Source organism: Erinaceus europaeus, chromosome 7, assembly GCF_950295315.1.
Source record: "Erinaceus europaeus chromosome 7, mEriEur2.1, whole genome shotgun sequence".
Classification (NCBI taxonomy): domain Eukaryota; kingdom Metazoa; phylum Chordata; class Mammalia; order Eulipotyphla; family Erinaceidae; genus Erinaceus; species Erinaceus europaeus.
In genome coordinates, this window is record NC_080168.1 from 97438423 (window position 1) to 97451749 (window position 13327).

The following is a 13327-nucleotide window of genomic DNA, read 5'->3' on the forward strand; positions in this document are numbered from 1 at the left end:
AAGGAGAAAGAGAGAAACCTGAAGATCTGCTTCACCATCTGCAAGTGGAGAATGAAGGCTCAAACCTGGGTCCTTGTGCACAGCCATGTGTGCCACCACCTAGTTCCCAAAACAAAAATGCTTTTTCAAAACTATCAGGTATGTTAAATGTTTTCTCATTTAGTTATTTTTTTATTTCCTCATTGGGGGATTAATGTTTTACAGTTGACAATAAATACAATAGTTGGTACATGCATAACATTTCCCAGTTTTCCACATAACAATTCAACCCCCACTAGGTCCTCCTCTGCTGTCCTCTTCCAGGACCTGACCAAGCCCCCGGCCCAAATCCCAGAGTCTTTTACTTTGGTGCAATACACCATTTTGTCTTGTTTTTATTTTATTTTTTTTAATGCCCAGGAAACAAGGACTAAGATGGGATTCTTCAAAATCATAACAATTCCATCTTAGATCAACTACCAATACAACACTTACTGATTAAACACAGATTTTTTTTTTATTGCAAAGTTAAGGGAAGACAAAGATTTTCTTTATCAGTACTCTTCCAATTTATTTTCTATAAAAGTTGGTCAAATACAGGTTAATAAAAGGCCAGACAATAAAACTGTCATTATTTGGAGCTAGTTACATAGAAAATTCAAGAAAATCAACTGGAAATATTTTAGAAGCAATAAAATGTGTGTAGCTATGTGACTATAGACATAAAATTTTGATTTTTATAGGCCAGCAAAATCCAACATTCAGCAATCAAAGGGCAAATTGCCAAAAAGCACACAAACAGGCCTCTGAAACATTCATAAAGGTAACTGGGGCACTGAAGGAGGAGCATGGTGAGATTAATACTACGCTTCACATTTTGAATCTGACTGCCTCCTTGTTAGGCAAGAATTAACTAGTAATGTAATGGACCCAATTGAAACGAGGTTCTGTTGGGTAAACAGAGGCAGGAGCATGTCACCAGCCAGCCTGTAGGGTGCTGGCGTCAGTCTTATTCAGTGACCAGACGTGGAGCCTTCTCTACTGATCTTCTTATTCAGAATGGCTAGCAGCTAGCTACTAGCATTTGCACTAACAAGTATCTTAAGGTCCATCTAAGGTCTGAGGGAGTTTTGGCTTACCTCTGGAACTATTTATTTCATTTGCCTCCCAAAAAACCATTTTTATGGTTTTATGCCATACTACTGCCCAAATACCATAAGTGTACTAGAATGCTTTTCTCACAACACTAGATGTTGGCAAGTTTTATAACCACAGTATCTAGAACATGGATAAGAATTTAAGTCATGGGAGTCGGGCGGTAGCGCACCGGGTTAAGCGCAGGTGGCGCAAAGCGCAAGGACTGACGTTAGCATCTCAGTTTGAGTCCCTGGCTCCCTACCTGCAGGGGTGGAGCTTCACAGGTGGTGAAGCAGGTCTGCAGGTGTTTATCTTTCACTCCTCCTCTCTGTCTTCCCCTCCTCTCTCCATCTCTCTGTCTTATCCAACAACAATGACATCAATAACAACAATAACTACAACAATGAAAAACAAGGGCAACAACAACAAAAAAAGGAAAATAAATAAATAAATTTAAAAAAAAAGAATTTAAGTCATGTTTGTGTGAATCCCTGGACTAATCCACCACCTCATCATTATGTCAAAACTGATTGCCTTAACACTTAATTTTTTTAAAGTTCCATGAAGTTCTGCAGAGGCCAATCTTAAAAACTGTTTCTTGAATTTTATATATTAATTATATAATTCAGTGAGAGGGAAAGAAAATAGGATTTTTTAAATTTACATTTTTAAAGGCTAGAAGAGAGCTCATTCAGTAGAGCACATGTCTTTCTCTGTGTGAGACCCAAATCCCAACACCACACGGAAACACCATGGATGGCACTGGTGGAGCTCTATAGGTTACGTAATGCTACTGAGGGATCTCTCCTCTCTGTGTCTCTGTCTCTCTTGGAAAAAAACTGAAGAATAGAAAGTAGGCAAAGGAGGCTGCTTGGTGGGTTCACTTGTGTCAGAGGCCCTGGGGTTCATTCCCTAGTGCCACATACAAAACAAAAAAAGTTATGAAAAGGAATGGCATTTTTTTAAGGGGCCTGTCAGGAGACAAGAAAGAATAACTCAAACAGGGAAAGTTTAATGTTGAGAATTATTAAACCCATTGTCAAATTCTTCATTAAAGCCCATAGTTTCCTATCTCCCTTGTCTGATATAAATAAATGTCTGGTGTAAGATAAAAATCTACATTTATAAAAGACAAAAGTAATTAATAGGTCCTTGAAATATTTTACCATAATTCTATTTCATGGATAAATAATTACCTTTTTTCCAGAAATAATTTGACCTGGGGGAAAATTCAAAATCTTCTTTGGGGGCCTAGGCAAAGTAGTTATAAAAGCCTTGGCGAAGCATAAATTACAAATAGCATATATCATGTTTCTTCACTCGTATGCATCATAAGTTGATATACACACTATGTGGTGTTAAGTAACATTATCTTCAATTGTATAATAAGGAGCCATGAACTATAAAGGCAGATTGGAATAATGACGCATTTGCTAGTAAGAAGTAAAGAGAACTAAAGCATAAAAAGTAGCATATAAAATAAGGAGTCATAAATTCTCTGGCTGCTAGGAGGAAAACCACCCCTCAGTGGCTGAGCTGAGATTGAGACCTTATTAAAGGCATAGTTAAGGCTCTCTGAATGGCAGAGAATTACACTATGAGATTGCCCAAGGGGAGCACCTGGGGAATCTGCTGATTCCTAGGCACTTTGAACTACTGTGCACTGCAAGCGTCAAGTACCAGAGATGCCATACTTGCTGCCCACTTCTTCTTCTTCTAGTGTTTGCCCTTCTTCCGTAGCCAGTCAACAGCATCAGGTTGAGCCTGATGTAAAGTTTCAAGACCTCCTTTGAATCTGGAGAGGTGGCAGTCATTGACTATGTGGGTCATAGTCTGTCTGTAGCCGCAGGGGCAGTTCGGGTCGTCTCTGGCTCCCCAGCGATGGAACATAGTGGCGAACCGGCCATGGCCTGTTCGATAGCGATTGAGGAGAGCCCAATCATAACGTGCTAGTCAAAGCCGGGTTGATGCTTGCAGGGGTCTGTGATGAGGTGTTTGTTCTTGACCTCAGCTGACTGCCAACTCTGTTTCCAAGAGTCTGGAACAGAGAAGTTCAGTGTAGGCATAGGGGACCAGATTGGGTGACAAGACGTCAAGCGTTGGACAGGGTGGGGCGAAGATGTCTGCGTATATTGGCAGGTCCGGTCGAGCGTAGACGTGGGAAATGAACTTAGATGATGCTGCATCCCGTCTAATATCTGGAGGGGCGATGTTGCTAAGAACTGGCAGCCATGGAACCGGGGTGGAACGGATGGTTCCAGAAATTATCCTCATGGAGGAATATAATTTGGAATCGACCAAGTGGACATGGGGGCTACGGAACCAGACTGGGGCACAGTATTCTGCAGTGGAATAGCATAATGCCAGAGATGATGATCGTAGTGTGGAAGCACTCGCGCCCCATGAGGAGCTGGCCAGTCTTGCAATGATGTTATTCCTCGCGCCCACCTTTGCTGCAGTTTTTATGAGATGTTCGTGAAATGACAGGGTGCGATCAAGAGTAATGCCAAGATAGACTGGCTGGGCTTCATGCCGGATTCTCGTACCGCCAAGCTGCACATTAAGCTCACGCGAGGCCGAGGCATGGTGTAGATGGAAAACAGATGATACCGTTTTTGCAGTGCTAGGGATTAGTTGCCATTTTTTACAGTAATCAGATATCAGAGACATGTCTTTCGTGAGTGTTTCCTGGAGGATGTCAAACTTGGATGCCTGAGCTGCACAGCAGATGTCATCTGCGTAGATGAACTTCCATTGATGTAAATATTAAATAGCGTAGGAGCCAGAACAGAGCCCTGGGGGAGGCCACTTGAGACAGGTCTCCATCTGCTAGACTTGTCACCCAGATGCACCCGGAATCTTCTGTTTTGGAGAAGAAACGATATAGTGTTGGCCACCCATGGAGGCAGGCTGCCCACTAATGTAACCCAGCACTCCAGAACTGAACAGGAAGACCTCTTCCTGGTGCAATGTCTCTTTAGTGCCCTCTACTGGCAATGAATAGTATACCAATTGGCAAAGAAAAAATATATATAAATATTTAAAGGACCAGCTCCATTTTCCCAAAGCATTCAGTGAAGGGTGAATTTAGAGTTGAGAAGTTATGAATTGTTCATTGGCACAGAAGGCTATCTGGATAATCATTATCTGATATTAAGTGATCCCTTCCAACTGAAAGAGTCTGAAAATAATATATGTTTTAAATTAAAAAATCAGTAATGTACACAACTATTTGTTAAGGAAAATAAAAAGAAAATTTACTTTAAAAGAAAAAAAAGAAAGAAAACTATTGGCCCAAGTCACCTCCATCCCCATACCCTCCATACCCTCCATGAGGTGGGGGATGAAGTTTACTTTCTCAAATCATTTCTGAAATCCAAATCCCTGGGGCTGCGTGGTAGTGCACCTGGTTGAACACACATGTCACAATGCACAAGGACCCAGGTTCAAGCCCCCAGTTCCCACGTGCAGGGGGAAAGCTTTGATAGTGGTCAGGTGTCTCTATGTCTCTCTCTACTCTCTCTCTCTCTCTCTTTCTCTCTCCCCCTTCACTTTCAATTTCTGGCTGTCGCTATCCAATAATAAAGATATATATTTTTAAATCTACTTATGAATAAAATCCAAATCCTCCTTACCCCATACTTTTACTTTTTAAAAAACATTTCTTTTATTTTTTTCTATTACATTTATTTATTAGATAGAGACAGAGAAATTGAGAGGGATAGAGAGGCAGAGGCACCACTTGTGAAGCTTTTCCCCTGCAGGTGGGGACTGGGGGCTTGAACCCAGATCCTTAAATATTGTAACATGTGTGCTCAACTAGGTGTGCCACCACCTGGCCCCTAATTTTACTTTCTAGTAAAGAGTCTTCCCTCTTGTTTACGTGTTGGACTCGTTCATCCATATGCTAAAAGGTCTATTTGTTAACTTTGGGCTTCTTTTTCCATGTAGGGTATGTAAAAAGGGATGAACTAGAGTTCTCTTCAGCTCTACTATACTTTCAAAATAGTTTTTTTTTCTTCACAAGTAGAACCTGAACTGGAATTGGCATATTGCACCAAAGCAAAAGACTCTGAGGTGGAGGTGGGGGGGGGGGATACAGGTCCAAAAGGGATGACAGAGGACCTAGTGGGGGTTGTATTGTTATATGGAAAACTGGGAAATGTTATGCATGTACAAACTATTGTACTTACTGTCAAATGTAAAACATTAATTCCCTAATAAAGAAATTTTAAAAATAATAATAAAATAAAATGATAAATGGAAAAAAAAACAAAATAGTTTTTTTCCTTAACAATATTATTTAGATGAGTTCCTCCAATAGGTGTAAATAAAGCCTCTTTTAACATTTAATGAGCAATATAATGGATATAGATCCTAAGTTTCTCTGTTAACAATAGTAAATACTAACTAGAAGTCTTAACAATTTTTGTCTCCACTTGTTTGGTTACACAACTATAACAATAAAAATAATGTGGAATATCCAGAAGACTAAAGAACTCACCAATCCAAGAAACTGAAGATAATAAGTCAGAATCCGATGTGTGTGTGCACATAAATATCCAAATCTAATATGTGAAAGTTATAGGAGTTTAAGTAATTAAGGAAATAAACTATTTCTTTTTAAAGAAAACAAGCATAGGGGCTGGGTGCACCTAATTGAGCGCACATGTTACAGTGTGCAAAGACCCAGGTTCAAGCCCCCGGTCCCTACTTGCAGGGGGAAAGCTTTGTGAGTGGTGGAGTAGGGCTGCAGGTGTCTCTCTGTCTCTCTACCTCTCCATCTCTCCCTTCCCTCTCAGTTTTTGGCCGTCTCTATCCAATAAATAAATAGATATAATTTTAAAAAAATAATAAAAAGAAAGAAAAAAAAAGAAAACCAGCATAAAGTTGTATTTCCATTTCATACCATAAGCCAAAATGAATTGGGGAGTTCTGCAGGCCACTTACTGGACTCAGCGATGAGGTTTGTCTTCTAGCAGTCAGATGAAGGCTCAGTCTATCCCCTAGGAGTTTGCGTTCTTATGGAACTCACCTGTAATTTGCCCTCAGGATCTGTTACTCTAGAAGCTGAATTTCAATAAACCATCCACCAAATACTACTCTCAGCAGAGCTACAGTCACAGCTACCACCTGATCTATATAGCACTGTCCTGCCTCCTACTCCAGTGTGCAGAGTAAAAGATTCTAATAGAATTGTGATTCCAGGCTACGCATATTTTACTCTGTCCCCTGAGTAAGTTTTTACTCTTTTGAGATCTCTTCTGGATTGAGTATCTTTCTTAGGGAGGGCATCTCTTTTTGTGTCTTCACTGCTTCCATACTGACTTTTTGCTCCTCATTGTGGAAGCTTTTTCATCTGCATTTCTCAAGTTCATTTCTGTGCATCTTTTCCCATATTTTGGTGCAACTTTGCTGTTATTATGGGTGGGACAAAACACACCTCCTCCCCCACCTTGGCCTTGCTTCTTACTGCTTAAAAATTTTGAATCTTGCATATGAAAATATGACATTAATAGGATTCAAAAGCCACTTTTTATAAGAAAATTTGAAAAAAAAAGGATTAGCAAGTTTTGGTTATTATTATGTAAAGAGTTATTATCAAGTGGTCTGGGAAGTGACTCAATGGACTCTCAAGCATGATGTACCAAGTTCAACCTCCAGCACACATATACCAGAGTAATGTCTAATTCTTTCTCTCTCTCTCTCTCTCTCCTATTTTTCTCATAAGTAAAGAAATCTTTTTTTAAAAAAGTTTTTGTTAAAACTAAAAAAAAATCATTAGAAGCCACTAGAAATGATGCTAAAACATTATCAGGTATTTTTTTAAATTAATTTATTTATTTTAAAAAAGGAGACATTAACAAAACCTTTGGATAGGAGGGCTACAACTCCACACAATTTCTACCACCAGATCTCTATATCCCATCCCCTCTCCTGATAGCTTTCCCATTCTCTATCCCTCTGGGAGTATGGACCCAAGGTCATTGTGGGATGCAGAAGGTGGAAGGTCTGGCTTCTGTAATTGCTTCCCCACTGAACATGGGCGTTGACTGGTCGATCCATACTCCCAGTCTGCCCCTCTCTTTCCCTAGTAGGGTGGGTCTCTGGGGAAGTAGAGCTCCAGGACACATTGGTGAGGTCGTCTGTCCAGTGAAGTCTGGTTGGCATCATGCTGGCATCTGGAACCTGGTGGCTGAAAAGAGAGTTAACATACAAAGCCAAACAAATTGTTGACCAATCATGGACCTAAAGACTGGAATAGTACAGATGAAGTGTTGGGGGTACTCACTGCAGACTATTGTGTACTTTTGCTTTCAGGTATATATTTTGCCCTAGTTTATAGATACCTATGAACATATGCTCTATCTCAGGGGACCTGATCTATATCTAGGTTTTGGGACTTTGTTAGGAAGTCAACCACCTGGAATGGAATTAGAGAATACTATGAAAGGAAAGGTCTTACCCGAGTTATGAAGTTGAAAGGTTGTCATTCCACACCTGAAGTCTCTTGACACAGTCTGAAGTGAAGCATGCTGGAGTGGCACTCATTGCGTTGAATAGGTTGTGATTGGCGGATGCAATATTATTTGATATGAATTGTGAGAAGCATGCAGGAAAGTGGGCCCCACCCTAAGGTTCTAGGACTGGGGGAAATATAGGCTCTGTGGTGGAAATGTGAGGTTCCTGCTGTCTTAGGGTTCAAGAAGACAATGGATAGTTATTGTTATCATCACATTATTTGGTAATTGGGTTAGCTTTGAAAAGTCCCTTTGTTAGGGTTTGCTGTATAATACCCAACATCTTATATATAGCTGTGCCACTGGTTGCTTCTGTTCTCCCTAATATAGGCTTCTGAGAGAGTCAACATGTCAAAGAATCAGCCTATGTATTAAAAAGACTCAGTCTGTGTTTTAAAAAGTTTGAGACATACAATCAATTTTTCCCCTCTCATATTAATTAAATAGTGATTTATATGACTACACTTTAATAAGATTGTACATAAACACCATTCCCACCACCAAAAGGCTGTGTCCTATCCCACCCTCCAGCCCCCACCCACCCCGGGAAGCCGAATGTCCACCCTCCCCCGAACCAAAGGGTTTTTACTTTGGTGCCCTAGTCTAGATTTAGTCAAATCCTGCTTTTAATTTCCCTTTCTGTTCTTCTTTCTCAACTTCTGTTGATGAGTGGGATCATCCCATACTCATATTTATCTTTCTGACTTAGCACACTTAACATAATTCCTTCTAGCTCCATCCAAGATGGGTTAGAGGAGGTGGGTTCATTGTTCTTAATAGCTGCATAGTATTCCATTGTGTATATATACCACTACTTTCTCAGCCACTCATCTGTTGTTGGGCACCTGGGCTGCTTCCAGGTTTTAGCTATTATGAACTGTGCTGCTATGAACATAGGTGTATGCATATCTTTTTGGTTGGAAATTATGGAATCCTTGGGGTATATCCCCAGGAGAGGAATTACTGGGTCATATGGAAGGCCCATGTCTAGCCTTGTGAGAGTTCTCCAGATTGCTCTCCAGAGAGGCTGGACCAATTTACATTCCCACCAGCAGTGCAGAAGGGTTCCTCTGTCTCCACAGCCTCTCCAGCATTTGTTGCTGCTGTCCTTTTTGATGTATGCCATTCTCACAGGAGTGAGGTGGTATCTCAACGTTGTCTTTATTTGCATTTCTCTGACAATCAGTGACCTGGAGCAGTTTTTCATATGTTTGTTAGCCTTTTGGATCTCCTCTGAAGTGAATGTTTTGTTCATATCCTCTGCCCAATTTTGGATGGGTCATTTGCTTTTTTGGTGCTAAGTTTGCTGAGTTCTTTGTATATATTGGTTATTAGTCTCTTGTCTGATGTTTGGCAAGTGAAGATCTTTTCCCATTCTTTGAGGGGTCTCTTTGTTTGTGTGATAGTTTCTTTGGCTGTGCAGAAGTTTTTTAATTTGATGTAGTCCCATTGGTTTGTTTCTGCTTTAGTCTTCCTTGCAATTGGGTTTGTTTCATCAAAGATGTCCTTGAAGTTTAGGTGGCAAAGTGTTCCACCAATGTTTTCCTCTAAGTATTTGATAGTTTCTGGTCTAACATCCAGGTCCTTGATCCATTTGGAGTTTATTTTTGTTTCTGGTGAGATAAGGTGCTTCAATTTCATTCTTCTGCTTGCTTGTTTCAACCCAGTTTTCCCAGCACCATTTATTGAAGAGAGCCTCCTCTTTCATTTAATACTTTGGGCCCCCTTATCAAAGATTAGATGTCCATAGGTGTGGGGGTCGTTATCAGGTATTTTAAAAGTAAATCTAAGTGTGAAGTCTCAGGTTCAATCCCTAGCACCACTCTAAGCCATAACTGAGCAGCTCTGGTATAAAATAATAAATAAATATATTTAAGTAGTAAAAAAAAAAAAACCTATTACCTCCTTAGCAATTTAAGAAGTGAAAAGTTAAGAAAAAAGAAAAATGGATTTTCTTTTCTTATTTTATTAGTGATTTAATATTGCATTACAAAATTACAAGGTAACAGGTATTATCTTGTAATTCACCATTCCCACCACCAGAGTTCTATATCCCTATTTCCTCCATTGTAAGCTACAAAAGTTCTCCTAAGGTTGCAGATATGGATTAACTACTATATGACAACTATCTGTCTGTATTTGTATATATTTGCCCCATTGTTGTATGCTTTACATTGGGTTGTTCTAGCTCTCCCCCTGCCAAGAAAATTGGTTCAGTCCTGCTAGTTTCGCGGGGCCGCTTGTCCCCGCCCCAAGGAACCCTGAGAGTTCCAGAGTTCCAGAGTTCGAGAGTGCTTGGTGCTACTGTGGGGGAAGGAGACAGCAGAGTTCTGTTTGGTGATTAGTTTGTCTTAGTTTATAAATCGTTGTTCCTGAATAAAGAAATACAGCTTCCCTGCCCAGCCATGTGTCTTCGAGTCTCTGTCTACCGCCGTGACACTAGCCCAGCCTGCTGGAGCCCCCGAATTTTAACAACACCCCATCCCCCTTTTTAAAGTCCCATCTTCTCTTCCTTTTTAAGTCACACATATACCTATTACTACATCCAAATGTCCCTCCCTTTTTCTTCCTCTTTCTCCAGTTTTCTGCTGGAGTTGGAGTTCAGAGCCCTCTGGTCATCTTCCTGCTATCACTTCTCCCCCACTGTGATTACAGGCCAAAGTTCTTTATGGGGTGCAGAAGATGGGAGTTCTGGCCACTGTAATTGCTTCTCTGCTGGATATGGGCATTGGCAGGTCAGTCCATACCCCCAGCTTGTTTGTACCTTTCCCTAGTGGGGCACAGCTCTGGAGAGGTGAGGTTTCAGAACACATCGGTGAGGTCATCTGTCAGGGAAGTCAGGATGGAATCATAGTGTTTGCAACTTGGTGGCTGAAAGGCGGTAAAATATAAAGTGGGACAAAATGATCAATGAAAAGGAACCAAAAAGTAGGAATAGAGCAGATAAGAATAGGGATCTGAGAATGGAAAGAAGCTAGGAAGTCTATTTTAAGTATATCCTAGGGCCCTATGACTTTTGTTTGAGTTTGATAGCTAGCAAGGAGTTTGACAAAAATATTGTCTGAGAAGATGGTGTCAGAGTTGAGAAAAGGGCTATAAAGTTGGATTAGGGCAGTGAGTAGCTCCCAATCTTGAAGACAATTCATGAATAAAATTAATTGTTTACCCCTTCTACTTGACCCAGGGCCCATATTTATTTATGTTTAGCCCAAGAGCTTGTGCAGCCTATTAAGTCCCTGTCAATCTGAGTCCACACTTCATGGTCACAGCTGGGAACATTCTAGGTTATACTCATCTCAGGACCAGTCTTCGTCAAGTGGCAGGACAGAATGACCCAGCCTTCCTTCAGAGAATGGGGTAATCTCTACCATTGCTACTTTTATGGAAGACAAGTTCCTCGAGTGGCCTGAGAGGGCTTCTGATGATGTTCCTGATGGAAGTAACCAGTGATGGCGGAGAGAGGGATCTACTAGAGGTCTAGGCCCATCATATTTGTGTGGGAATACAAGAATTCCCTAATTAGGACCTCAAAAGAAAAATAAATTTTCCTGTCAAATTTATTTTAACTATATTTAATGTCATCCTTTTTTTTTTGCTGTTGTTTTTATTTATTTGGTTACCACTGTGTGAAACCAGTATTAACAAAACAAACACATTCCCAGCCCTTTGGATATAGAACTCCTGAGCTGCAGAGGAATAGACCAGTTACTTAAGTCTAGTACTTTTTGAAAAGTAGTGAAATCATTGATAGATACACTGAGTACTAGGGAAAAAGGATAATGAGGTATAATCAAGGCTCCAGGCAAATATTAATATGTACTTTGACATTTTTACTTTTTTATCCTAATGTCCTTTCTCATCCTCTTTCTAAAGATTTAATAGCTATACAGTGGTATGGAAATTCTGTGTAAATGTGAGAAAAGTGATATTGTCAAACATCATGCTCCAATCCCTCAACAATGACAGTTTTATAACTTTATCTAAGTCAGTTAAAATGGACAGTCCCCCAAGCATATGGTCAAAGTTGTTAATGCCAGCATTATTTGTAATACCCTAGAAATGGAAGGCTTTTGGATAGACAACAAAAGGGAATTGGCTTAGATCAATTTTGATACATTCTCATAATAAAATATTATGACAAGGACATAGAGAAAAGGAAATTTTTGTGTCATATTGTTGGGGCTGTAAATTGGTACAGCTACTATGGAAATTAGTTCAGAGTTTGTGCAAAAAATTTACAAGTAGAAATATCATATGGTCAAGAAATGTTCCTTCTGGGTAGTTATCCTGAGCAAATGAGATTAGTATTTTGAAGAGATAACTGTATCCTCATATTCACTACATCAGTATTCTCAATAGCCATGATGTGCAAACAACTTGGTTGTTCATTGATGAAAGAATATGGTGAAAATTTTTTTAATAAAATAAGTATTTATGGGGGCCTGGCAAGTAGCGCAGCGGGTTAAGCACACATGGTGCAAAGTGCAAGGACCAGCGTCAGGATCCCGGCTAGAGCTACCTGTTTTTTTTCTGTTTGTTTATTTTTTTTACAGGTAGTGAAGCAGGTCTGCAGGTGTCTTTCTCTCCCCTTCTGTCTTCCCCTCTCCTCTTGATTTCTCTCTGTCCTATTCAGAACAGCAACAACAATAACAACAACAAGGGCAGCAAAATAGGTATAATGGCCTCCAGGAGCAGTGGATTTGTAGTGCAGTCACTGAGCCCCAGCAATAACCCTGGAAGCAAAAAAAAAGTATTTATAACCAGCATTATCTAAAAAGAGCAAGCAAAACCCTAGATGTCCCTCAGTAAATGAATGACTAAACAAAATGTGGTACTTCTAAACCATGGACCTTTATTTACACATACGAAGTGAAATAAATGGGATAAATCCTCAATTATGTTGAAAAAATGCCTTAACTATTTACTTCATGTATAGTCCATTTTACATATGATTTCCCCAATAAAATTATTTTTGAAAAAAGAAATTGTTTTTGTGTAAGAACAAATGTCTTATAAAGCATTATTTCCCCCAGTGAAGTGAATACAGTGGAATATAATTAAGGAAATCTTGCGATTTCCAACAATGTTTGTGAACCCAGAAGAAATGCTAAGTGGAAGTAGCCAGAAAACAAAAGACAAACACTCTCTGACTTCATTTAAATGCATAATGTAAAGTAATCATAGTCGTAGTAGATAGAATAATGCTTATTACCAGGGGCTAGGAATGAGTGAAGGAGAGAAAATGGAACCTATTGGTAAAGGAATACAGTTTCATTTTTACAAGCAGAGCAAGTTCTGCAAGTCTAACGTGCAGTACGGTTCTACGGTTCTCTAGTTAGTAATAATGTACTGTGCAGTTGAAACTTCCCAGGAAGGTAGATTTTAAGCGCTCTCACCTCAGTAAAATAAAAGGAAAATGGTAAATGTGTGAGATAATAGACGTGGAAGTTGCTTGACTATAGTAATCATTTCACAATGTATACATTGGAAACATCAACTTAGACCTCTTAAGACAAGCAGTTTCATTTGCCAACAATAACTCACTAAAGCTATTGAAAGAGAAGTACCATAATGGAATAGTTAAGAGCCCAGACTAGGGGTGTGGAGGATGGAGAGGAGACACAGCTCTGTGATAGATCACATGTTTGAGGCTCTGTACTCTATCCTCAGCACCCAAAAGACGAAAAGAG

At 39.8% G+C, this 13327-nt stretch overlaps 1 long non-coding RNA gene across 2 annotated transcripts in view; it reads right to left on the reverse strand.

Annotated features, from left to right (window-relative positions):
* Positions 1-10395: 10395 nt before the first annotated feature.
* The window catches only part of LOC132539474 (uncharacterized), an 89933-nt gene continuing 87001 nt past the window's right edge, over positions 10396-13327 (reverse strand). For both annotated transcript variants that reach the window (XR_009550787.1, XR_009550788.1), the window contains exon 4: positions 10396-10508. This is a non-coding gene — a long non-coding RNA (uncharacterized LOC132539474). The remainder of the gene's footprint in view (positions 10509-13327) is intronic.